A 24,400-nucleotide genomic window follows, 5' to 3' on the forward strand; every position below is an offset into this window, starting at 1 on the left:
TGTGCACAGCCTCCTAGAAATGAATGGGTCTGGATTCAGTGCGGGTCCAACGCGTTCACCTCACGTATTGCACCCGCGCAGAAAACTCGCCGTGTGAAAGGGGCCTAAGTCTGTCCCTGATTGTCCCTATGAATGTTAGTGTCCACACACTTGTCCTTGCCATTATATATGTACTTAGATTCTGCCAGGCTAGTTGCAGACCAATGATTGGGGATGATGAAGCCTAATGAGGTAAGCAAACTTCTAGGACCAGTTACTCGACTAACTTCCACAGATCATTAAGGATATTACCATTCAACCTTTTACTACCAGTAGTCACTAAAGGTAATATCACATGCAGAGGAAGTTTTCAACTGAGGAAAAGCCCCCAAATACATGGCAAAATCTGAAAGAGCTACCTGGGGGTTTTTACCACCGAATTTTCCATGAATCTGACCACAGATTTTTCCATTTGCATTGCTAAGTGTGGAATCATCTTCATCACAATCCTGCCTAACCTATATACAGTCGTGGCCAAAAGTTTTGAGAATTACATAAATATTGGAAATTGGAAAAGTTTCTGCTTAAGTTTTTATAATACCAATTTGCATATACTCCAGAATGTTATGAAGAGTGATCAGATGAATTGCATAGTCCTTCTTTGCCATGAAAATTTACTTAATCCCAAATTTCATTGGTGTCATTAAAGGACCTGCTGAGATCATTTCAGTAATCGTCTTGTTAATTCAGGTGAGAATGTTGACGAGCACAAGGCTGGAGATCATTATGTCAGGCTGATTGGGTTAAAATGGCAGACTTGACATGTTAAAAGGAGGGTGATGCTTGAAATCATTGTTCTTCCATTGTTAACCATGGTGACCTGCAAAGAAACGCGTGCAGCCATCATTGCGTTGCATAAAAATGGCTTCACAGGCAAGGATATTGTGGCTACTAAGATTGCACCTCAATCAACAATTTATAGGATCATCAAGAACTTCAAGGAAAGAGGTTCAATTCTTGTTAAGAAGGCTTCAGGGCATCCAAGAAAGTCCACCAAGCGCCAGGATCGTCTCCTAAAGAGGATTCAGCTGCGGAATCGGAGTACCACCAGTGCAGAGCTTGCTCAGGAATGGCAGCAGGCAGGTGTGAGCGCATCTGCACGCATGTGAGGCGAAGACTTTTGGAAGATGGCCTGGTGTCAAGAAGGCCAGCAAAGAAGCCACTTCTCTCCAAAAAAAAACATCAGGGACAAATTGATCTTCTGCAGAAAGTATGGTGAATGGACTGATGAGGACTGGGGCAAAGTCATATTCTCCGATGAAGCCTCTTTCCGATTGTTTGGGGCATCTGGAAAAAGGCTTGTCCGGAGAAGAAAAGGTGAGCACTACCATCAGTCCTGTGTCATGCCAACAGGAAAGCATCCCGAGACCATTCATGTGTGGGGTTGCTTCTCATCCAAGGGAGTGGGCTCACTCACAATTTTGCCCAAAAACACAGCCATGAATAAAGAATGGTACCAAAACACCCTCCAACAGCAGCTTCTTCCAACAATCCAACAACAGTTTGGTGAAGAACAATGCATTTTCCAGCACGATGGAGCACCGTGCCATAAGGCAAAAGTGATAACTAAGTGGCTCGGGGACCAAAACGTTGACATTTTGGGTCCATGGCCTGGAAACTCTCCAGATCTTAATCCCATTGAGAACTTGTGGTCAATCCTCAAGAGGCGGGTGGACAAACAAAAACCCACTAATTCTGACAAACTCCAAGAAGTGATTATGAAAGAATGGGTTGCTATCAGTCAGGAATTGGCCCAGAAGTTGATTGAGAGCATGCCCAGTCGAATTGCAGAGGTCCTGAAAAAGAAGGGCCAACACTGCAAATACTGACTCTTTTCATAAATGTCATGTAATTGTCGATAAAAGCCTTTGAAACGTATGAAGTGCGTGTAATTATATTTCACTACATCACAGAAACAACTGAAACAAAGATCTAAAAGCAGTTTAGCAGCAAACTTTGTGAAAACTAATATTTTTGTCATTCTCAAAACTTTTGGCCACGACTGTAGGCTTTGTTTTTGCAGCATGTGGGACTAAATCTATCAAAATATAACATACATATTGTACATAGGCATATGATCAAGACAGAAAATAGCTGGCCACAAGGGGGGAATTCAGATTATATGACACTGCTGCTGTTAATGATTGGCTGCTTTGGCCACATATCGGTGGATATAGCCGAGATAGGAACTAAAGTATTTAACCCCTTATGCAATTTTTTTTTTAAATCGAATTCCAAGAGCTATAACTTTTTTGTTTTTTTTATCAATGTACCTGTATAAGGGCTTATTTTTTGTGGGACAAGTTGTAGTTTTTAATGCACTATTTTGGGTACATATAAAGATTGACTAAAACCAGCTGTTTAGCTTAAAACCCCTTTGTTTACATCAGTAAAAAAGGCGTATTAGTGGTCACTAAGGGTTTTAACTTTTTGTTAAGGGCTCATGCACACGACCGTATGTGTTTTTCAGTCCGCAGAAAACCAGATCCGCAAAAAATACGGATGACATCCGTGTGCATTCCGTATTTTGCAGAATGGAACAGCTGGCCCCTAATAGAACAGTCCTATCCTTGTCCGTAATGCGGACAATAATAGGACATGTTCTATTTTTTTGCGGAATGGAAATACGGACATACAGAAACGGAATGAACACGGAGTAACTTCAGTTTTTTTGCGGAACCATTGAAGTGAACGGTCCGCAAAAATAACAACAGACACGGAAAAAAAATATGTTTTTTGCGCATGAGCCTTAAAGGTTATTGCCAGAAACTGGGAAGACAGACTTAGGCCCCCTGCACATGAACGTGTGCACCCTGTGGTCGTGCTGCAGCCCGCAAAATGCGGGCCGCAATGCACTAACACAGTCCGTGGGGCAGCCGCAGCGGATCGCGGACCCATTCACTTTAATGGGTCCGCGATCCGGCCGTTCCGCAAAAAGATAGGACATGTTCTATCTTTTTGCGGAACGGAAGTACGGGACGAAACCCCACGGAAGCACTCTGTAGTGCTTCCGTAGGGTTCCGTTCCGTGCTTTCGTTCCGCACCATTCCGCATCTCCGGATTTGTGGACCCATTCAAGTGAAGTGGAAAGCCCACGGAACGGCACCCGTGTATTGCGTATCCGCAAATGCGGTCCGCAATACGGCAACGGGAAGCACACGTTCGTGTACAGGGGGCCTTGAGATGTGGCTGACTTAAGCCTGTATTACACCAGGCGATTGTCGGGCCAATCATCACTAATGAGCATACGTATAAACGCTCGTTATCGATGATCTGGCAGTGTAATACCTCCGCAAATGCTCATTCATGGGGCAAGCCAAATCTTTTGACAGATTTAGGCCTCTTTCACACTACCGTATGGCTATTTCAGTGTTTTGCGGTCCGTTTTTCACAGATCCGTTGTTCAGTTTTTTTGTTTCCGTTGTGTTTCCGTTTTGGTTCTGTTTTTCCGTATGGCATATACTGTAACAGTAATTACATAGAACAAATTGGGCTGGGCATAACATTTTCAATAGATGGTTCCACAAAAAACGGAACAGATACGGAACACATACGGATGCATTTCCGTATGCATTCCTTTTTTTTGCGGACACATTAACTTTAATGGAGCCACGGAACGTGAATTGCGGCCAAATATAGGACATGTTCTATCTTTGCACGGAACGAAGATACGGAAACACGGAAACGGAATGCATACGAAGTACATTCCGTTTTTTTGCGGACCCATTGAAATGAATGGTTATGTATATGGACCGTATACGGAACGCAAAAAACGGCCCGCAATACGGAAACAAAAAACGGTAGTGTGAAAGAGGCCTTAAAAATTATTGTTTGCCAGCAGCAGATCATGGTGTCTAATCCCGATCTACTGCCAACAAACAACTGGACAGCATGTGGACCCATGCAGTGGAGGAGATGGCTGCATGTTATAGCAGCGTTCTCCTCCGTTAGTGAGCAATTGCCAGGAAGGGACACCACCAATTAGCAATACATCATCACTTCATTGTTGTATGGAATGTGAACATACAGTTTGTATATTTGATCGCACTAGTAATACAGCACAGTACATGTACGGACAACTCTGAGGACAATCGTTAAGATATCAGTCAACAGTAGTGAACAAAAATGTAAATTTGTATTACTTGTAGTACTTTTATCAAAGCTCATGATCGTATTTTTAATATTTATTATCAGGACAACCCCCTTAAAGAAATTGCCCAAAAAAACAAACACTCTTTTCCATTTGTTGTGTTTGTTTGGTTACAGCTCAGCCTCATTCACATGAATGTAGCTGAGCTGCAGTACCAGACAAAGCCCATCGATAGGAGCGGCACTGTTGCACAAACCTGTTTTTCTAATCCTGGACAGGTTTAATCTGTCTTTTTATCTATTCACATTTCAGTACTAAGATTTGCATTAGTACTAAATAAGCGGATGTCTCTCCTGAAATGTGCATTGACTGTTGCTAGTAGAGCCTTTTATAGTAGTGGCATAGTCAATTGAACTTCGAGGGTCAGTCAGGAGCTCAGTCAGAAACAAGACAGGGTTCAGAGTTAGGGGAGGCACTACAGGTTTTAGGCTGGGTTCAGACCTGAGCATATTCGATATGCGCTTTTTTCAGGCGTTTTTATCGGGCATTTGTATCGGGCGTTTTTAATGGGCGGAAACAAGCAAACGCTCATTTAGGCGCGTTTCCGCTGAAGTCTATGGGCGGGAACGCGCGACAATACGCCCCAAAGAAGCTCCTGTACTTCTTGAGGCGTAGGGCGTTTTACAGTGCGTTCGTACGCGCTGTAAAACGCTCAGGTGAGAACCATGCCCATAGGGAAACATTGGTTTTTGCCTGTTGAGCGTTTTACAGCGCGTAGGAACGCTCAGGTCTGAACCCAGCCTTAGGCATGCTGTCCAAGGGACAGACAAGAGCAGAGTCAGAAACAAGCCAGAGGTCAAGAGTCAGGAGAATTACTACAGATTGCAAACGTGATGTTCAAGGGCCAGACTGGAACATAGATAGATACAAAAAATGTAAAGAAGATAATAGGGAGAAGAAAATAGAACATGGCACAATATACCAATAACTGCCATTGCAGCCATTACAACAGGCTACATGCACACTACAGTAAAAAAAAAAAGAAAGAAAAACGCTGTTAAAAACAGACACAATGCCAGTTTTTCATGGCAATTTTCAACAATGTGTGCATTTTCTGGCAATCTGTAGATCTTTAATGGCTGTTTTGCATCCGTTTTTCATGGCCGTTAAAAATGGATGAATTTTATTGTCTTTTTTTAAAAATAAAATCCTAACTCCTGCAGTATACATAATGTCCCCCAGCAGTAATAATTTCCCCTATCTGGCCGTTAAAAAAAACCATTCCTATGAATAGCCCCATAGACTGCAATGGTCACACACCTGTTTTTCAGTGCCGTGTACATTTAGCCTTAGAACTGTGATCAGCTTGATGGCAGGGCACTCTGATTGGACAAATGGCCAAGCCTCCTGATAGTATGGACGTTACTGCTGGCATCGTGAAAATTCCATCATCGGCAAATTAACCTCTTAGATGCTGTAGTCAATGCTGATTGCAGCATGTAAGTGGTTTACAGAGGGAGGGAGCTCCTTCTCTGACACCAGCTCATTTCATTACCTGATTGAACTTTCTCAACAATTTAAAGGGCCTCTTATTAATTTAAAGGTGTGTCTCAGATGGCACCAGTTGGGCACAACATATTGAGTACTGAAATGTCATATCTGTGGTGCTCACTACACCCCTTCATTAATACCTTGATGGGTAGAGTTCCCAAATTTGGGTAATTTCTTAGGGGGTTCCATTTATTATTTCACCCCATAGCTTCTAAAGTTGTCAGCACAAGATGCGTAGATCACAACATTGAGCCTCAAATGCGCATGGTGCTCTTTTACTCCTGAGCCCTGTTGTATGTCCAAGCTAAAGATTAGGGCCACATGTAGGGTGTTTACAAAACCAGAAAGCACAGCATAATAAGAGGACTTACGTTTCACACTGGCATACACTGGGCACAACATATTGTGCACTGAACTAGCATCTCTATGTAAAAATTTGCGCCGTCTGCTGTGAATTAATTAAAAAAAACAAAAAACTGTGGTGTCAAAATGCTCATTACATCTCTTGGTAAATTCTTTTGAGGGGTTTGGTTTCTAAAACGGGGCCACTTCTTGTTTGTTTTTTTCATTTAACCTCAGAGCCTCTGCAGTTTTCGGCCAGTGCTGTAGAAATCTCCAACCTAGGCCTCAAATGCACATGTGCTCTTTTTCTTCTGAGCCCTGCAGTGTTCCCAAACAACAGTTGACGACCAAATACCATGTGTTGCTGTATTCAGTAGAAATTGTGGGGTCCTTTTTCGCCTGTTACCCATTGTGAAAATAAAAAATCTGGAGCTAAAGCACCATTTTCATAGCCAACTCCTGTGGGGTGACAGCACTCGCTATACCTCTCAATAAATTCTTTGAGGGTGTAGTTTTCTAAAATTAGGAAAATTTTTGGGGATTTCCACTGTAGGGGTACCTCAGGGTCTCATCAAATGTGACCTGGCACCTAAAAACTATTCCAGCAAAATATGCCACCCCAAAAGCCATATGGTACTCCTTCCCTGCTGAGCAATGCGATCTGCCCATGGAGCAGTTTATGACCTCATATGGGTTATTCAGGAGAAAATACCTAAAAATTGAGGGGTGAGTTTTCTCCTGTTAAAATTTGAGCTAAAGCAGCATTTTATTGGAAGAAATTACATTTATAATTTTCATAGCCAAGAGTTTCTAATTTTTATGAAATGTCTGTGGGGTCAAAGCGCTCACTACACCCCTTTGTAAATTCAATTCATTTAGGGGTGTAGTTTCCAAAATGGGGTCCTTTTTGGGGGTTTCCACTGTAGGGATACTGGACCATAGGAGTCAAGTGGGCTTGTGGACATAAGGCGTAGAATCACAACCAGGTGTAGAATGTCATAATATTTATTAGAAGACAACGCGTTTCGGGGTTCAGCGGACCCCTTTTTCAAGTCTGTGAGGCTGCAGAGAGAAGAACACGATCACGGCCGTACGCTGCCGGCATGTGGGGCGTCTGTATCGCAAGCGCACATTGATACAGACGCCCCACGTATGACATTCTACACCTGGCTGTGATTCTGCACCAACCAGTTACTGTTTCCAGTTGGCCTTCATTGTGGTTGCGCCCAATATTGGTGCATCCTAAACAGGTGAGTTTAATAAAACCCATCTTAGTCTGGAGGACACTGTTTATCTGACATAATCACCCTATGAGCGCCTTTCTCTCCCTGTGGACATTTTTTACTGTAGGGATACCACAGGGTCTCATCATGTGTGACATGATGCCTGAAAACCATTCCAGCAAAATCTGCCCTTAAAAGTCAAATGGTATTCCTTTCCTCCTGAGCCTTGCTGTGTGCCTTTACAGCAGTTGACAATCACATTCGGGATGTTTCTGTTAGGGCTCATGCACATGACCGTTGCATGTTTTGCGGTCTGCAAAACATGGATACTTGCTATGTGTGTTCCACATTTTGTGGAACGGAACATCCTGCCCTATACTTTTCCATAGAATGGACAAGAATAGGACATGTTCTATTTTTTAAGGGGCCGTGGAACGAACATTCGGATGCAGATGAAAGGGTCCGCATCCGACCCGCAAAAAAATGCGGATCGGATGCGGGCGAAAAATACATTTGTGTGCATGAACCCTTAACTGCAGAATCAGTGCAATGAATATTGAGGTTTGTTTTTCTGATAAGTCTTGCTGTGTGTATTAAAATAGAAAATCTGCAAAAAAAAAATTAGAATTTTGTAATTTCATCTCCATTTTCCTTTAATTCTTGTGGAACACAGAATTATACACAGTCTGTAAAATCAGTTTTGAATAATTTTAGGGGTGTAGGTTCTACAATGGGTGGCTTCTATTATGTAAGACCCTCAAAGTCATTTCATAACTGAATTGGTCCTTTAACCCCTTAGGGACGCGCCCATGACGTACTGGTACGTCATGTGTTGTTCCGATCACCGCCGCCCAGCGGGCGGTGATTGGAACATGGTGCCTGCTCATATCATTGAGCAGGCACCACGGCTAAATGCGCGGGGGGGGGGGTCCCGTGACCCCTCTGTGTCAATTCAGACCTGCGGTTTGCGGCTTTTTATTGTGCGGGCGGCGGTAGTCGGCGGTGCCATCGGGTCCCCATGGGGCTGTGTGGGGGACCCGATGGCATGGAAGGCAGCGCGATGCCTAAGGAAGGCATCGCGCTGCCTTCCGGTGAAGAGCCTGTGAGATCCAGCCCCCTGGATCTCACAGGCCGGAAGCTGTATGAGTAATACTCACAGTATTACTCATACAGCCAATGCATTCCAATACAGAAGTATTGGAATGCATTGTAAAGGATTAGACCCCCAAAAGTTCAAGTCCCAAAGTGGGACAAAAAATAAAGTGAAAAAAAAAAGTTGAAAAAATAAAGTTTCCCCCCCCCCAAAAAATTAAAAGTTTCAAGTAAAAATAAACAAAAACGTAATTTTCCCCAAATAAAGTAAAAAAAAAATGGTAAAAAATAGGGAAAAAAAAAAAGTATACATATTAGGTATCGCCACGTCCATATCGACCGGCTCTATAAACATATCACATGACCTAACCCCTCAGATGAACACCGTAAAAAATTAATAAAAAAACTGTGCTAAATAAACCATTTTTTTGTCACCTTACATCACAAAAAGTACAACAGCAAGCGATCAAAAAGGCGTTTGCCCACCAAAATAGTACCAATCTAACAGTCACCTCATCCCGCAAAAAATGAGCCCCTACCTGAGACAAAAAAATAAAAAAAACTATGGCTCAGAATATGGAGACACTAAAACATCATTTTTTTTTGTTTTAAAAAAGCTGTTATTGTGTGAAACTTACATAAATAAAAAAAAGTATACATATTTGGTATCGCCGCGTTCGTATCGACCGGCTCTATAAAAATATCACATGACCTAACCTTTCAGATGAACACCGTAAAAAAATTAAAATAACAACTGTGCTAAATTATCAATTTTTTGTCACCTTACATCACAAAAAGTGTAATAGCAAGCGATCAAAAAGTCACACGCACCCCAAAATAGTGCCAATAAAACCGTCATCTGATCCCGCAAAAATCATACCCTACCGAAAGGTAATCGCCCAAAAACTGACAAAAATATGGCTCTCAGACTATGGAAACACTAAAACATGATTTTTTTTGCTTCAAAAAAGAAATCATTGTGTAAAACTTACATATATATAAAAAAAGTATACATATTAGGTATCCCCGCATCCGTGACAACCTGGTCTATAAAAATATCACATGATCTAACCTGTCAGATGAATGTTGTAAATAACAAAAAATAAAAACTGTGCCAAAACAGTTATTTCTTGTTATCTTGCCTCACAAAAAGTGTAATACAGAGCAACCAAAAATCATATGTACCCTAAACTAGTACCAACAATACTGCCACCCTATCCCGTATTTTCTAAAATGGGGACATTTTTTTGGAGTTTCTACTGTAGGGGTGCATCAGGGGGGCTTCAAATGGGACATGGTGTCAAAAAAACCAGTCCAGCAAAATCTGCCTTCCAAAAACCGTATGGCATTCCTTTCCTTCTGCGCCCTGCCGTGTGCCCGTACAGTAGTTTACGACCACATATAGCAGCATAAAATACCGTAAATCGCATATACACAACAGCATATAAATAAATCACTTTAATAGCAGCAATAGGTACAGCATATGAGACCGCAATCATTCAATAACCATCAAAGGTGCAAATATGGAAAACCGTAATTCGTATGTTTGGTGGATATCACTCTTTCCAATAATCGCATTCGACTTCAATAGGGTGATCAGTCCCATATGTCGCTCCTACTAAGAGTTAAGGGCTCTTTCACACTTGCGTTGTCCGGATCCGGCGTGTACTCCATTTGCCGGAATTACACGCCGGATCCGGAAAAACGCAAGTGAACTGAAAGCATTTGAAGACGGATCCGTCTTCAAAATGCGTTCAGTGTTACTATGGCACACAGGAAGCTATTAAAGTCCTGGTTGCCATAGTAGTAGTGGGGAGCGGGGGAGCAGTATACTTACAGTCCGTGCGGCTTCCGGGGCGCTCCAGAATGACGTCAGAGCGCCCCATGCGCATGGGTGACGTGATCCATGTGATCACGTCATCCATGCGCGTGGGGCGCCCTGATGTCACACACGGACGGTAAGTATACTGCTCCCCCGCTCCCCACTACACTTTACCATGGCTGCCAGGACTTTAGCGTCCTGGGAGCCATGGTAACCATTCAGAAAAAGCTAAACGTCGGATCCGGCAATGCCCCGAAACGACGTTTAGCTTAAGGCCGGATCCGGATTAATGCCTTTCAATGGGCATTAATTCCGGATCCGGCCTTGCGGCAAGTGTTCAGGATTTTTGGCCGGAGTAAAAAGCGCAGCATGCTGCGGTATTTTCTCCGGCCAAAAAACGTTTCGGTCCGGAACTGAAGACATCCTGATGCATCCTGAATGGATTTCTCTCCATTCAGAATGCATGGGGATAATCCTGATCAGGATTCTTCCGGCATAGAGCCCCGACGACGGAACTCTATGCCGGAAGAAAAGAACGCAAGTGTGAAAGAGCCCTAACAGAGCATTAGCAGATATCGCAAGAACTCAGGAAGCCATAAAGACACAGTGCCATGATATATCGAGGTGGCGTCCCACCTATTAACGCAACTGTATCAATTTTACCTAAGTCCAGCCAGGTGGACTTGTCCTTACAGGGACTTAGAATGTTCACAGTGAACCAAACGCCAACTGGATATCCGCTCACGTGGCTTATTTAAGCTTCGTATGATCGGAGCTTTTTAGGCGAAGGTTCCTCCAGTAATTGCCAGTCTTTAACACAGCCGTTCAACTTTAAAGTCCAGGGAAACTACTGTCCCAGCATGCCGGTGCAAGGTATAAACCATGCGCGTTTCGGGGTTGTTTGAATGACCCCGAAATATGCTGTACCTATTGCTGCTATTAATGCGATTTATTTATATGCTGTTGTGTATATGAAATTTATTTTATGCTGCTATTATGTATATGTATGGATTTTATCTATTCTATACACTGCCATTTTAGGGAATATAATCTCCATTAAATAGTTATCTCATTTTGATTCCATATTTGAGTGCCTGGTCTTATTGTTTTCCATATGGTGAATGTTAATTAACTATTTTGTGAGGTACAGATGTAGCCGAGCTAAAATTGGCTCTGATAACACATGGCACAGTGTTATATTGGTTATCTCATGACAAAAGCCATTGATATCCATTGAAAATGTAGTTATCTTTTTCTTTTTCCAAAATTTTTGTAATTTTAAATTTTTTATAAATAAAGGTAAAATATATTGTCCCAAATATACTGGTAGTATACTGTGTCACAAGATACAGTTGAAAGCAGAAGTTTACATACACTATATAAAAAGACACATATTCATGTTTTTCTCAATATCTGATATGAAATCTGAATAAACCTTTCCTGTTTTTGGTCAATTAGGATTACCATAATTATTATTATTTGCCAAATGCCAGGATAATGAGAGAGAGAATGTTTTAAGGCATTTTTATTACTTTCTGCAATGTCAAAAGTTTACATACACTAAGATTACTATGCCTTTAAACAATTCTGGACTGCCCATATGATGATGTCATGTGTTTGGAAGCTTCGGTTAGGTTTCTTGGCAGCATCTGAGTTAATTAGAGACACACCTGTGGATGTATTTAAATGCACACCTGAAACATACTGCTTCTTTGTGTAGCATCATGGGAAAGTCTATAGAAATCAGCCAAGATATCAGGAAGAGAATTGTGGACTTGAACAAGTCTGGCTCAACCTTGGGTGCAATTTCAAGATACCTGAAGGTGCCTCGTTCATCTGTACAAACAGTTATACGCAAGTACAAACAAGATGGGAATATCCAGCCATCATACCGCTCAGACAGGAGATGGGTTCTGTGTCCCAGAGATGAACGTGCTTTAGTCCAACATGTGCATATTAACCCAAGAACAAAAGCAAAATACCTTGTGAAGATGATGGCGGAAGCTGGTATGATTGTGTCAAAAAGACCTACATTTTTGGAGACATGTCCTGTGGTCTGACGAAACTAAAATTGAACTTTTTGGCCATAATGACCATCGGTACTTTTAGAGGAAAAAGGGAGAAGCTTGGAAGCCAAAGAACACCATCCGAACTGTGAAACACGGGGTTGGCAGCATCATGTTGGGGGTTGTTTTGCTGCAGAAGGGACTGGTGCACTTCACAAAATAGATGACATCATGAGGAAAGAAGATTATGTGGAAATTCTGAAGCAACATCTCAAGACATCAGACAGGAAGTTAAAGTTTGGGCAGAAATTGGTCTTCCAAGCGGACAATGACCCAAAGCATACTGCCAAACTGGTTACAAAGTGACTTAAGGATAACAAAGTCAATGTTTTGGAGTGGCCATCACAAAGCCCTGATCTTAATCCTATTGAAAATTTATGGGCAAATCTGAAAAGGCAGGTGAGAGCAAGGCGACCAACAAACATGGCTCAGTTACACCAGTTTTGTAAGGAGGAATGGGCCCAAATTCCGACCAACTATTGTGAGAAGCTTGTGGAAGGATATCCAAAACGTTTGACCCAAGTCAAAGAGTTTAAGGGCGATGGTACCAAATATTAATGAAATGTATGTAAACTTTTGACTTTGCAGAAACAAATAAAAATGCCTTAAACATTCTCTCTCTCTCATTATTCTGACATTTGGCAAACAATAATAATTATTGTAATCCGAATTGACCAAAAACAGGAAAGGTTTATTCTGATTTCATGTCAGATATTGAGAAAAACATGCATATGTGTCTTTTTATATAGTGTATGTAAACTTCTGGTTTCAACTGTAGAAAAGTAAAAGCATTGCAAAGTTATTACCACATAAAGTGATTGATCAGATTTGGAAAAATATGCCTGGTCAGGAAGGTTAAAACTAGCTCAGTCTTGAAGTGGTTAAAAGAAGTTCTCCGGGAATTAAGAAAATGAAAATACTTAAATATTACTTCATTAGGAATATATTCCCAAATACCTTACATTAGTTATAATGGCTTGTTTTGTCTGGGGAGCAATCTTTAGGAAAAACAAAATGGCCACTGTCCTATTAGTGCACACAAAACCTGTCCTAATAACACAGGAGGACAAGTTACTTTACAACACTGAGGTAAAGAGCTGCCTTATCCTCCTCTGTGCTCTTCTTGTCAGGGATTATCATCCTGAATACAGTATAATATGGTCGTCAGCTGAATCTCTGTAGGAATGGAGTTCATGAGTAGATGTGGCTGATGAGCAGCAACACTTGTATGCAGTCTCCATTACCACAGCCTGTCCTGTCCGTCCTCTCTGAAGATCTTCTCATCTGTTTTCAGGATCATAATCCCTGACAGATTGGAGAGGAAGATGAGGGAGCTCTTCACCTCAGTTTTGTGAAGTAACTTGTCATCCTGTGTGATTAGGACAGGCTTTGTGTGCACTAATAGGACAGCAGCAATTTTGTTTCTCCTAATTATTGCTCCCTAGACAAAACAAGCCATTAACTAATGTAAGGTATTTGGGAATATATTTATAATAAAGTAATTTAACCGCCTCACGTCCGCCCATAGGATATAAACGTCCTATGGGTGGACGTCTATTTCTGACAGCACGTTTTAAAACGTCCTGTCAGAAATAGCAGCTGCACGCTAATCGTGCAGCTGCTGATCGGGTTGCCCGCTGTCAGTGACAGCAGGGCAACCCTAAGACAAGGCAGGGACAGTGCCCAGGTGTCCCTGCCTTCACGATCGCTGCAGACACAGCGCTCACCGAGCGCTGTGTCTGCAGAGCAGGAAGCGCTGTGCGCTTCCTGTTCCGGCCCGGCGGTCATGTGACCGCCGTGACCGGAGTGTGCAGGAGCTGTGTGAGGTCTCTCAGAGACCTCGATCAGCCCTGCTGTGAGGCTGTACAGCGCAGGATTGCTGCTGTACAGCCTCTATAGGGGTGCATTTCCACTGTAACTGGGGCTACTATCTCAGCCCCAGTTACAGGAGAAATCAACTGTGAAAAAAAAAAGAAAAAGTGAAGCAAATGTCCCCCAGAGGTCTTGTATGACCTTATGGGGGACGAAAAGTGTAAAAAAAAATAAAAAAAATAAAGGGTTGAAAAAATAAAATAAAATAAAGTTTCACATGTAAAAAAAAAAAAAGTGCCCAAGTTAGGAATAAAAAAAAAAAAATTAAAATAGAAAAAATAAAGTAAAATAGACATATTTAGTATTGCCGCGTCCGGCAAACCAGCTCTATAAAAATATCACATGACCTAACCCCTCGGATGAACACCGTAAAAAATAAATAAAAAAAACTGTCAAAACAAGCAATTTTTGTCACCTTGCATCACAAAAGGTGCAACACCAAGTGATCAAAAACGTGTATGTCCCACAAAATGGTACCAATAAAACCGTCACCTCATCTCGCAAAAAATGAGCCCCTACATAAGAAAATCTCTCAAAAAATAAAAAAACTATAGCTCTTAGAACATGGAGACACTAAAACATAATTTTTTTGGTTTCAAAAATGCTATTATTGTGTTAAAGTGAAACAAATAAAAAAAAGTATACATATTAGGTATTGCCGCGTCCGTAAAAACCAGCTCTATAAAAATATCACATGACCTAACCCCTCGGGTGAACACCGTAAAAAAAAAAAAAAAAAAACTGTGTCAAAACAAGCAATTTTTGTCACCTTGCATCACAAAAGGTGCAACACCAAGTGATCAAAAACGCGTATGTCCCACAAAATGGTACCAATAAAACCGTCACCTCATCCCGCAAAAAATGAGCCCCTACATAAGAAAATCTCTCAAAAAATAAAAAAACTATAGCTCTCAGAACATGGACACATTAAAACATAATTTTTTGGTTTCAAAAATGCTATTATTGTGTAAAACTTTAATAAATGAGAAAAAGTATACATATTAGGTATCGCCACGTCCGTAACAATCTGCTCTATAAAAATGTCACTTGACTGAACCCCTAAGGTGAACGCTGTAAAAATAAATAAATAGAAACTGTGCTAAAACAACCAATTTTTTGGTCACCTTGCCCCATAAAGTGTTATATTGAATGATCAAAAAATCATATGTACCCAAAAATAGTACTAATAAAACTGGCACCTTATCCCCTAGTTTCCAAAATGGGGTCACTTCTTGGGAGTTTCTACTGTAAGGGTGCATCAGGGGGCTTCAAATGGGACATGGCATCTAAAAACCATGTGGAGTTCCTTTCCTTCTGCGCCCTGCCGTGTGCCCATACAGCAGTTTACGACCACATGTGGGGTGTTTCTGTAAACCGCAGAATCTGGGTAATAAATATTGAGTTTTGTTTGGCTGTTAACCATCGATGTGTTAGAGAAAGAAATTGATTAAAATGGAAAATCTGCCAAAAAAGTGAAATTTAAAAATTTGATCTCCATTTTCCTTTAATTCTTGTGGAACGCCTAAAGGGTTAACAAAGTTTGTAAAATCGGTTTTGAATACCTTGAGGGGTGTAGTTTCTACAATGGGGTCATTTATGGGGGTATCCACTATGTAGGCCCCACAAAGTGACTTCAGACCTGAACTGGTCCTTATAAAGTGGGTTTTGGCAATTTTCTTAAAAATTTGAAGAATTGCTTCTAAACTTCTAAGCCTTCTAACGTCCTAAAAAAATAAAATGACATTTCCAAAATGATGCCAACATAAAGTAGACATATGGGGAATGTTAAATAATAAATATTTTATGAGGTATCACTTTCTGTTTTAAAAGCAGAGAAATTGAAATTTAGAAAATTGCGATTTTTTAAAATTTTTGGGTAAATTTGGGATTTTTTCATAAATAAAGGTGAAATATTTTGACTCAAATTTATGACTATCATGAAGTACAATGTGTCACGAGAAAACAATCTCTGAATGACTTGGATAAATAAAGGCGTTCCAAAGTTATTACCACATAAAGTGAGATATGTCCGTTTTGCAAAATTTGGCCTGGTCAGGAAGGGGGCAAAGGGCCCAGATGGGAAGTGGTTAAGTATTTCCATTTTCTTAATTCCCGGAGAACCCCTTTAAGATTAACTTGTCACTTTTCCTGACTTGTCTAAGGCGGGGTTCACATCACGTTTTATGCCTCCACAATCCTCCCGTCCCTCTGCTAGATCCGGCGCCTGCGCACTAGGCTCAGCCTGATGTGCCACGGACTCCTGGCAGCGGCTTCGTTGAGCGAAGTGCGCATGCGAATCAGGCCGGCGCATGCGCACTTCGCTCAACGAAGCCGCTGCCAGGAGTCCGCGGCGCATCAGGCTGAGCCTAGTGCGCAGGCGCCGGATCTAGCAGAGGGACGGGAGGATTGCGGAGGCGGGGTTGAGGTGAGGAAGGCGGCGCTGGGCACCAGACGGCGAGGGGTGCGGGCGGGCACCCTGGGTTAACGTAAAACTCCTTGGGCACCTTAGGTAGGTGAGTGACAGCTTATAAAAACCTGTTTTTTGGGAGCCACAAGCAGGTTTAATAAGGGCAGTTTAGGATTCATGTTATTAGTACGGACCTGGCCATATGTTTAGCTTATAGGGCTCAAATCTCATGACAGAATCCCTTTAAGGAAGCAAGGACTATTGATGATGTCAGTAAGGCAGTCATAGTCCCACACTCCTTTTCAGCTGCAAAATCATGAAGAGACTCAGGAATAAGGCTCCATTCACACGTCCGCACTTCCAGGTCCGCACTTCCGATCCCAAAAAAATAGAACATGTCCTATTCTTGTCCGCAATTGCGGACAAGAATAGGCATTTTCTATTTAGTTCTGGTGATGTGCGGTCCACAAAATGTGGAACAAACATTGCTGGTGTATATGTTTTGCGGAACCGTGGATCCTCAAAACACACACGGACGTCTGAATGGAGCCTAACTACTGTGGGGGCAGACATTGAATTTGAGGACTGATGCAAACAGTGAGCATAAAGCCTCCTTCACACGAACGATATGGAATGTGTCAGTATCTGTTCGGGAAAAAAATGATGATTTTTCACGCAAGTTCAGTCAGTTTTGTCTGCGATTGTGTTCAGTGTTTCCGTTTTTTCCACTCAGTTGCAATCAGTTTTTGATGTGTTTTTCACATGCGTGAAAAAAACCTGAAGGATTACAAACTTCTATTTATTTATTTTATGCACTTATTGCACTACTATATTCCGCAGCGCTTTACAGACATTATGATCCAACTGTCCCCAATGGGGCTCACAATCTAAGGTCCCTATCAGTATGTCTTTGGAGTGTGGGAGGAAACCAGAGTAAAACCCATACAAACACGGGGAGAATATACTATCTCCATGCAGAGGTTGTTCTTGGTTGGATTCAAACCTAGGACCCCAGCGCTGCAAGGCACTAGTGCTAACCACTGAGCCACCGTGCTGCCCATACTAGCAACCATCAGTGAAAAATGCATTGTATCCGGATGCAATCAGTTTTTCACGCAAGCCTCATTCTCCTGAATGCAAAAATGATGCATGAAAAACAACGGTCATGTGCACAGACCCATTCAAATGAATGGGTTAGGATTCAGTGTTTGCTTCACGCATGGCATGCGGATGGAAAAATCGCTTGTGTGAAAGAGGACTAAGCCTTATTCACACTTCAGTGTTTTGTTCAGCGATTTCCATCAGTGATTGTGAGCCAAAACTAGGATTGGAGCCTCCACGAAAAGAGCTGCTTCTGTTCTGTGTTTAGAGCCACACCTGGTTTTGGCTCACAATCACTGATGGAAATCACTGATGTGTGAATGAGGCATATATTGCAGCAATGTGCATTGCTAGTCCTTTCTGGTAGTGAAACAGTTACTGTGGCAGGCAGGGGGGTACCCCAATAACAGTTGAACTAGACAGCTTATTCACCCCAATTTGAGAATCAAGGCATAATAGAATTGCTGATGTATTAAACAAGGAGGACACTGTTCCATTACATAGCTCTGTGCCCTATACAGGGATTGATGCAAACTTACCATCCCTGCAGTCTCTCTATGCTCTCCCTATAGTCTGCACAAACTCTCCCTTTGATCTCCCTGCACTGTCTCTGCACTGTCCTTGCAGTCTTTCTATGCACTCCCTATGCTCTCACTACATTGTGTAAAAACTCTCCTTAAAATCTTCCTACGCTGTCCCTGCACTCTCCCTATCCAATATTCCACAATTAAAAGCTTTTATCAACACTGTCCCTAGCGATTTTCACATCTCTCCCTATCTTCAGCTCACAGTGAAATGGCAGAGACCGTGCTGGATTTTAAAGGGCTGTGACATCACAGGGGCTGGTTAGCTTTAATGCTTTGATTTTCTCAACACTAGCTGAACACTAGCCTTTTGCTCTTTCATCAGGTAATCGTCATCACCTTTACACCTCCAGATAATCGCTAACAAGAATTCCTATGAACACTCATTAGCGATTATCTGGAGGATTCTCGGTCCCTGTAAAGAGCCCTTTCTGCATTAATTAAATTCCCAGGTAGTCCTCAACCTAAGAAGGCTCTGACTAACAACTTATCAGAATCATATGACAACTGAATAGCCAACAGGATTCTGGAAAATTCTGAAATCGTGTGTTTAGTTGAGCTTCCTGGGATCCCCCTTAGGCTTTCAAGTTTCTTGTTCGAGGTCAAGATGACTGGGTCCAACACAGACCTCCCTAGAAAATTGCAGCAAAATTATTCCCTGAATAAAACATAACATGGAAGAAACATACCATTAATTTCACGTGGAGCCATGAGAAGGAAAATAAAACCTCTGCATTGTATATGAAGTCTAGGGCATACGGAGAGGCAGTTTAGGCTCACAGCAATCTAAAAGCACAGTATTATACATCTTTTTTTTTTTTGAATTCTCTTTTTATTGAGAAGAAATAGAAATATACAAACAATAATAAAAGCAATAATAAAAGTTTAAAAGCATACTTGGTCAGCAAGATAACATGGGTACATAACAGATATGATGACATGTCACATACAGGCTTCTGATCCCATAGCAGGAATATAGATACTAGTCCCACATATAAGTGCTCTTCATAGTTGTAAGAATGGGGAGCAGAGCAGATGTGGTGACTAAATTATAGAAGTGACCAAGTAAGTGGTCATGAAAAGCAGGAGAGAAGAGAATAAGGGGTTTGTCATAAGAAATGTATTTGGGGTGGGAGGGTTTAGGAGGGCCTATTACTTCATGAATGTTGAATTGAAGAAGGTAAACCTATGTAGTAATTGTTGTAATGAGAAGTGTCTGGTGTATCTGGTCCATGGCCCGACTAGGTCACGAACAGTGGCGTAACTACCGGGGAAGCAGGGGAAGCGGCTGCTTCGGGGCCCGGGCTGCCAGGGGGCCCGGCGCCCCGGCAGCGTGTGTGACAGTTTATTTTCAAGTTAGTTAAATATGATCGATTCTTGTCTTAATGTTCAGGGCCCCTTCACAGCAGCAGCGGCGGCGGACCAGGCCCCCTCGCTAATGTGATCTTAATCTTACTGTCTCCTGAAGTCTCCTGATGTGTCTGGGATTCGAACCCACAACCTTCATGTATCAGAGGCAAATCATTTACCCACACAGCCATAAGGGCTGCATTGCCACTGATTGAAAAAATATGAGACTGCCCCAGCACACCCAGCTCTGCTACATCTATACACATGACAGCTGCCCAAACACACCCAGCTCTGCTACATCTATACACATGACAGCTGCCCCAGCACACTCAGCTTTGCTATATCTCTATATATCTATCTACTGTATAGCAATACTTAGAGATATATAGATGTAGCAGAGCTGGGTGTGCTGGGGAAGCTATCATATATAGAGATATAGCAGAGCTGAGTGTGCTGGGACAGCTGTCATATAGAGATATAGCAGTGCTGGGTGTGTTGGGGCAGCTGTCATGTGTATAGACGTACACTTAGCCAGCTATAACAGTAGAAGTCTCATATTTTTTCAGACATTGGCAAGGCAGCTCTTATGGCTGTGTGGGTAAGTGCTTTGCCTCTGATACAGAAGGTCGTGGGTTCGAATCCCAGCGGAAACTTTTCTGAAATACAAGCACTGACTCCATATATGGACATACAGCGCGGGACACAGGGAGAGGCTGCATCGCTGACATTAACCCCCCTCCCCCCATGTGCCAGTATCAGGTCCCAACCCCCCTCCCCCCATGTGCCAGTATCAAGTGCCTCCCGCTCCCCCCATGGCAGTAACAGTCGGGAATTAGATGTAGCAGAGCTGGGTGTGCTGGGGCAATCGCATATTTTTGCAATCAGTGGCAATGCAGCCCTTATGGCTGTGTGGGTAAATTATTTGCCTCTGATACATGAAGGTTGTGGGTTCGAATCCCAGACACATCAGGAGACTTCAGGAGACAGTAAGATTAAGATCACATTAGTGAGGGGGCCTGGTCCGCCGCCGCTGCTGCTGCTGTGAAGGGGCCCTGAACATTAAGACAAGAATCGATCATATTTAACAAACTTGAAAATAAACTGTAACACACGCTGCTGGGCCCCCTGGCAGCCCGGGCCCCGAAGCAGCCGCTTCCCTTGCTTTCCCGGTAGTTACACCACTGTTCGTGACCTAGTCGGGCCATGGACCAGATACACCAGACACTTCTCATTACAACAATTACTACATAGGTTTACCTTCTTCAATTCAACATTCATGAAGTAATAGGCCCTCCTAAACCCTCCCATCCCAAATACATTTCTTATGACAGGGGGGTTGGAGGGGGGAGGGGGGTTGGCACCTGATACTGGCACATGGGGAGGGGAGAGAGGCACCTGATACTGTGTTTATTGTGTATAAGTGTTTATTATTATTATTATATATTTTTTTTAATACCCTGTTACTGCCATGGGGGGAGCGGGAGGCACTTGATACTGGCACATGGGGAGGGGGGTTGGCACCTGATACTGGCACATGGGGGGGGGGGGTTGGCACCTGATACTGGCACATGGGGGGGAGAGAGGCACCTGATACTGGCACATGGGGGGGGAGAGGTTGGCACCTGATACTGGCACATGGGGGGGGGGGGGGAGAGAGGCACTTGATACTGGCACTTTTTTTTTTTGGGGGGGGGGTGGCGGCACTATGATACTAGGACATGGGGGGGAGGGGAGAGGCACTTGATACTGGCATGTGGGAGGGGGGGTTTGGCACTTGATACTGGCACATGGGTGGGGGGGGAGAGGCACTTGATACTGGCACTTTTTTTGGGGGGGGAGATGGCACTATGATACTGGGACATGGGGGGGGAAGAGAGAGGCACTTGATACTGGCACATGGGGGGGAGAGAGGCACCTGATACTGGCATGTGGGGGGGGGGGGGGGGGTTGGCACTTGATACTGGCACATGGGTGAGTTTGGCACTATGATACTGGCACATGGGGGGGAGAGGCACTTGATACTGCCACTTTTTTTGGTGGGGGAAGATGGCACTATGATACTGGGACATGGGGGGGAAGAGAGAGGCACTTGATACTGGCACATGGGGGGGTTTGGCACTATGATACTGGCACATGGGGGGTGGGAAGGAGAGAGGCACCTGATACTGGCACATTGGGGGGGGGAGATGGCACTATGATACTAGGACATGTGGGGGGGGGGAGAGAGGCACTTGATACTGGCACATGATGGGGGGGCATCTATGGGGACACTTACTGGCACATTATTGGGGGGCATTATGGGGGACACTAGGCCGGCAGCCTATCAGAGGCCGGACACTGAGGGGCATCTACTGGGGCACTATATATGGGGCATTTTATACTGGTACATTATGGGGGGCACTAGCAGGAAAGGGGGAGAGGAGCACTATGGGGGAATTTACTGGGGGCACTATATAGGGGTATTTTATACTGGGACATTATGGGGGCACTATGGGGGCACTATGGGGACATTTGCTCAACTGGGGACATTACAAGGGGGTATTTTTGCACTCACATTATAAGGAGAATTATTTCTACTGGGGGGGCATTATGGTGGCCTTTATTACTCCCCCATGGTAGCAGCACCATCCTCTCCCTGCTCTGCTATTCCTCTGCCCCTTCTCCAAATCCTTATTATGAAGTCTTTCTCATCAGGATAAAACACAACATCAGCTCCACCGAGCCCTTGGCCAAAGTGTTGAAGTGGTGTCCGAGATCCCAAGGGCCAAGCCAAGTAATTGTAAATTTTCATATGAAATATGTTTATGTTATACACATATAGCATACACTGTGCCCCACAATATACAGTATACCTCTACACTGTGCCAAAGGAGTGGGGTTTACACAGGAGGAGGGAGGTGCGAAGCGTGCGGGGGGGCCCTTACAAATATTTGCTGTGGGGCCCAGTCACTTCTAGTTAGGCCCCTGGTCACGAAGAGGCCCATAGCGGGGCATGGTAGGTGCCTATGGGGTTGCAGGGCCCCAACTATGTCAGCTGGGTCGGCAGGCAGACAAGCATTGGTGGTTCTAAAGATCGTGGAATTATGTAAGTTATGGGCCGAAGCCTCTATATGTCTTCCACGGGTTCCAAGTCTTCAGAAATTTTGATTGGGTATGCGTCTCCCAGTGTGCTAGTTCCTTGAAGCGGAATAATTGGTTTACCTTGTCTACCCAGGCCTATAAAATGGGTGCTGAGTTGCTCTTCCACAGATATGGTATTCGTAACCGAGCAGCTGTAATGAGCATAGTGGCTAAGTTATGGTTGGTTGGGGTGAAGTTTGCATTTGGACACCAAAGTAAGACCAGTTTGGGGACTAAGGTAAGGTTTGCGGGGCAAATTTGGTTTATTACTTTCCCCACTTCCGACAAAAATGGTTGGATACGTGGACAAGTCCACCAAATGTGAGACAGGGAACCAACTCCGGCACCACACCTCCAGCACGAATCAGATATATTAGCATTCAACCTATGGAGGAATTCTGGGGTCTTATATCACCTAGTCAGTAACTTGTATGAGTTCTCTTGTATCTTAATGCACCTATTGAACCCATGTAAATGTGACAAAATGAAAGCCTTTTCAGGGTCTGAAAGGGTGATCCCGAGTTGTCTCCCAGGCCGCTAGGAGGTATAGCCGAGGTAGCACAGCGGATAGGAGTGACTTATAAGAATGAGATAATAGGCGTTTGGGAAGCTGTTCTATGAAAATTTGCTTTTCTGGCCAGGTGGGTGTAGAGGGGGAAATACAAGGCAGTGTGAGCTTTCTCACATCTCTGCGAAAGTCGGGAAGATGCAAAAAAGGTGCTGTTAATACTCTGGGTACGTTTAATACTTTGTCCCATTCCAGTGTGTCATCACTCAGAGAGATCTCTTTCACAGAGACGTTAGCTAGCATTGACCACACTCCAGAGGGCTCCTGAACTTGAGGATGAATATGGGATTGTAGTAAATCTAGAGGGAGTATTACACATCTTTAATAACAAGCGCATACCAGAAGCCTACTAAATGTGTGTGGGACACACCTGATACATTTACTTCAGTGTAGTGGAGATTTGTAATCACAACTGTCCTGAACCTTTGATGTAAAATAAATCTGTATCCATCAAACTATAAACTCTCTAAAAGTGAATAAGTGATAAATGTCTGATGACTGGGACTCCCTATGATCCTGAGAATGGGGAGTCCCCTCTCTAAATGGCGCTATATCACAGAAGTCAGTCCACCACTCCAATCCCTTTAATAGGTATGTCAGCGCTCATCAGTCCCGTTGAATGGAGCAGTGGATCGGCACTCACACCTACTGCATAATTCAGAGAAGGTACTCCGTACTCTCTGTTCTTGGGATTGCTGGGGGCCCCAGTGGTTGGGACTCATGTAATCTGACATTTAGCACATATCCTGTGAATACTTGATAAATACCTTTTGTGGGATAACACCTTTAAGTGGCATATCTATTTACTCATATCTTCAGAGACTTCAGACTAGAGCATCATTGGTCACTAGAGTTTACTGTTGAGCTCATGCTCATTAAATTGTGTGTACAGCATGCTGCTAATGACAACTTGTGACATTTTTATATAGGTTAGCATGAACATTAGATGCTCATTTGCTGTACATTGTAATTATTTATTGCAATTTGAATAATTCAAAAATCATTTTATGAAATATTGACACGCATATTAAGCTGCCAAGAATATAACTAAGGTATACAGTAATAGTTCAAGAGTTAAATAAAATGTCAGCTATATTTTAGTTGCATTCTATAGTCATATGACTTATTAGTTGTTATATTTTAATGTACGTATTGTGAGAAATAGGGGGTCCC

General features: G+C 43.1%; 1 long non-coding RNA gene across 1 annotated transcript; it reads right to left on the minus strand.

Annotated features, from left to right (window-relative positions):
• Positions 1-8,943: 8,943 nt before the first annotated feature.
• Positions 8,944-18,136, minus strand: LOC120981864. The gene is made up of 4 exons (XR_005774798.1): positions 18,005-18,136; positions 16,352-16,357; positions 13,778-13,779; positions 8,944-8,954 (listed from the first exon to the last, which is right to left on the minus strand). It is a non-coding gene; the product is annotated as an uncharacterized LOC120981864 (long non-coding RNA).
• Between the last annotated feature and the right edge of the window lie 6,264 nt (positions 18,137-24,400).

The sequence above is a fragment of the Bufo bufo genome, chromosome 11 (genome assembly GCF_905171765.1).
Source record: "Bufo bufo chromosome 11, aBufBuf1.1, whole genome shotgun sequence".
In the NCBI taxonomy this organism is placed as follows: Eukaryota; Metazoa; Chordata; class Amphibia; order Anura; family Bufonidae; genus Bufo; species Bufo bufo.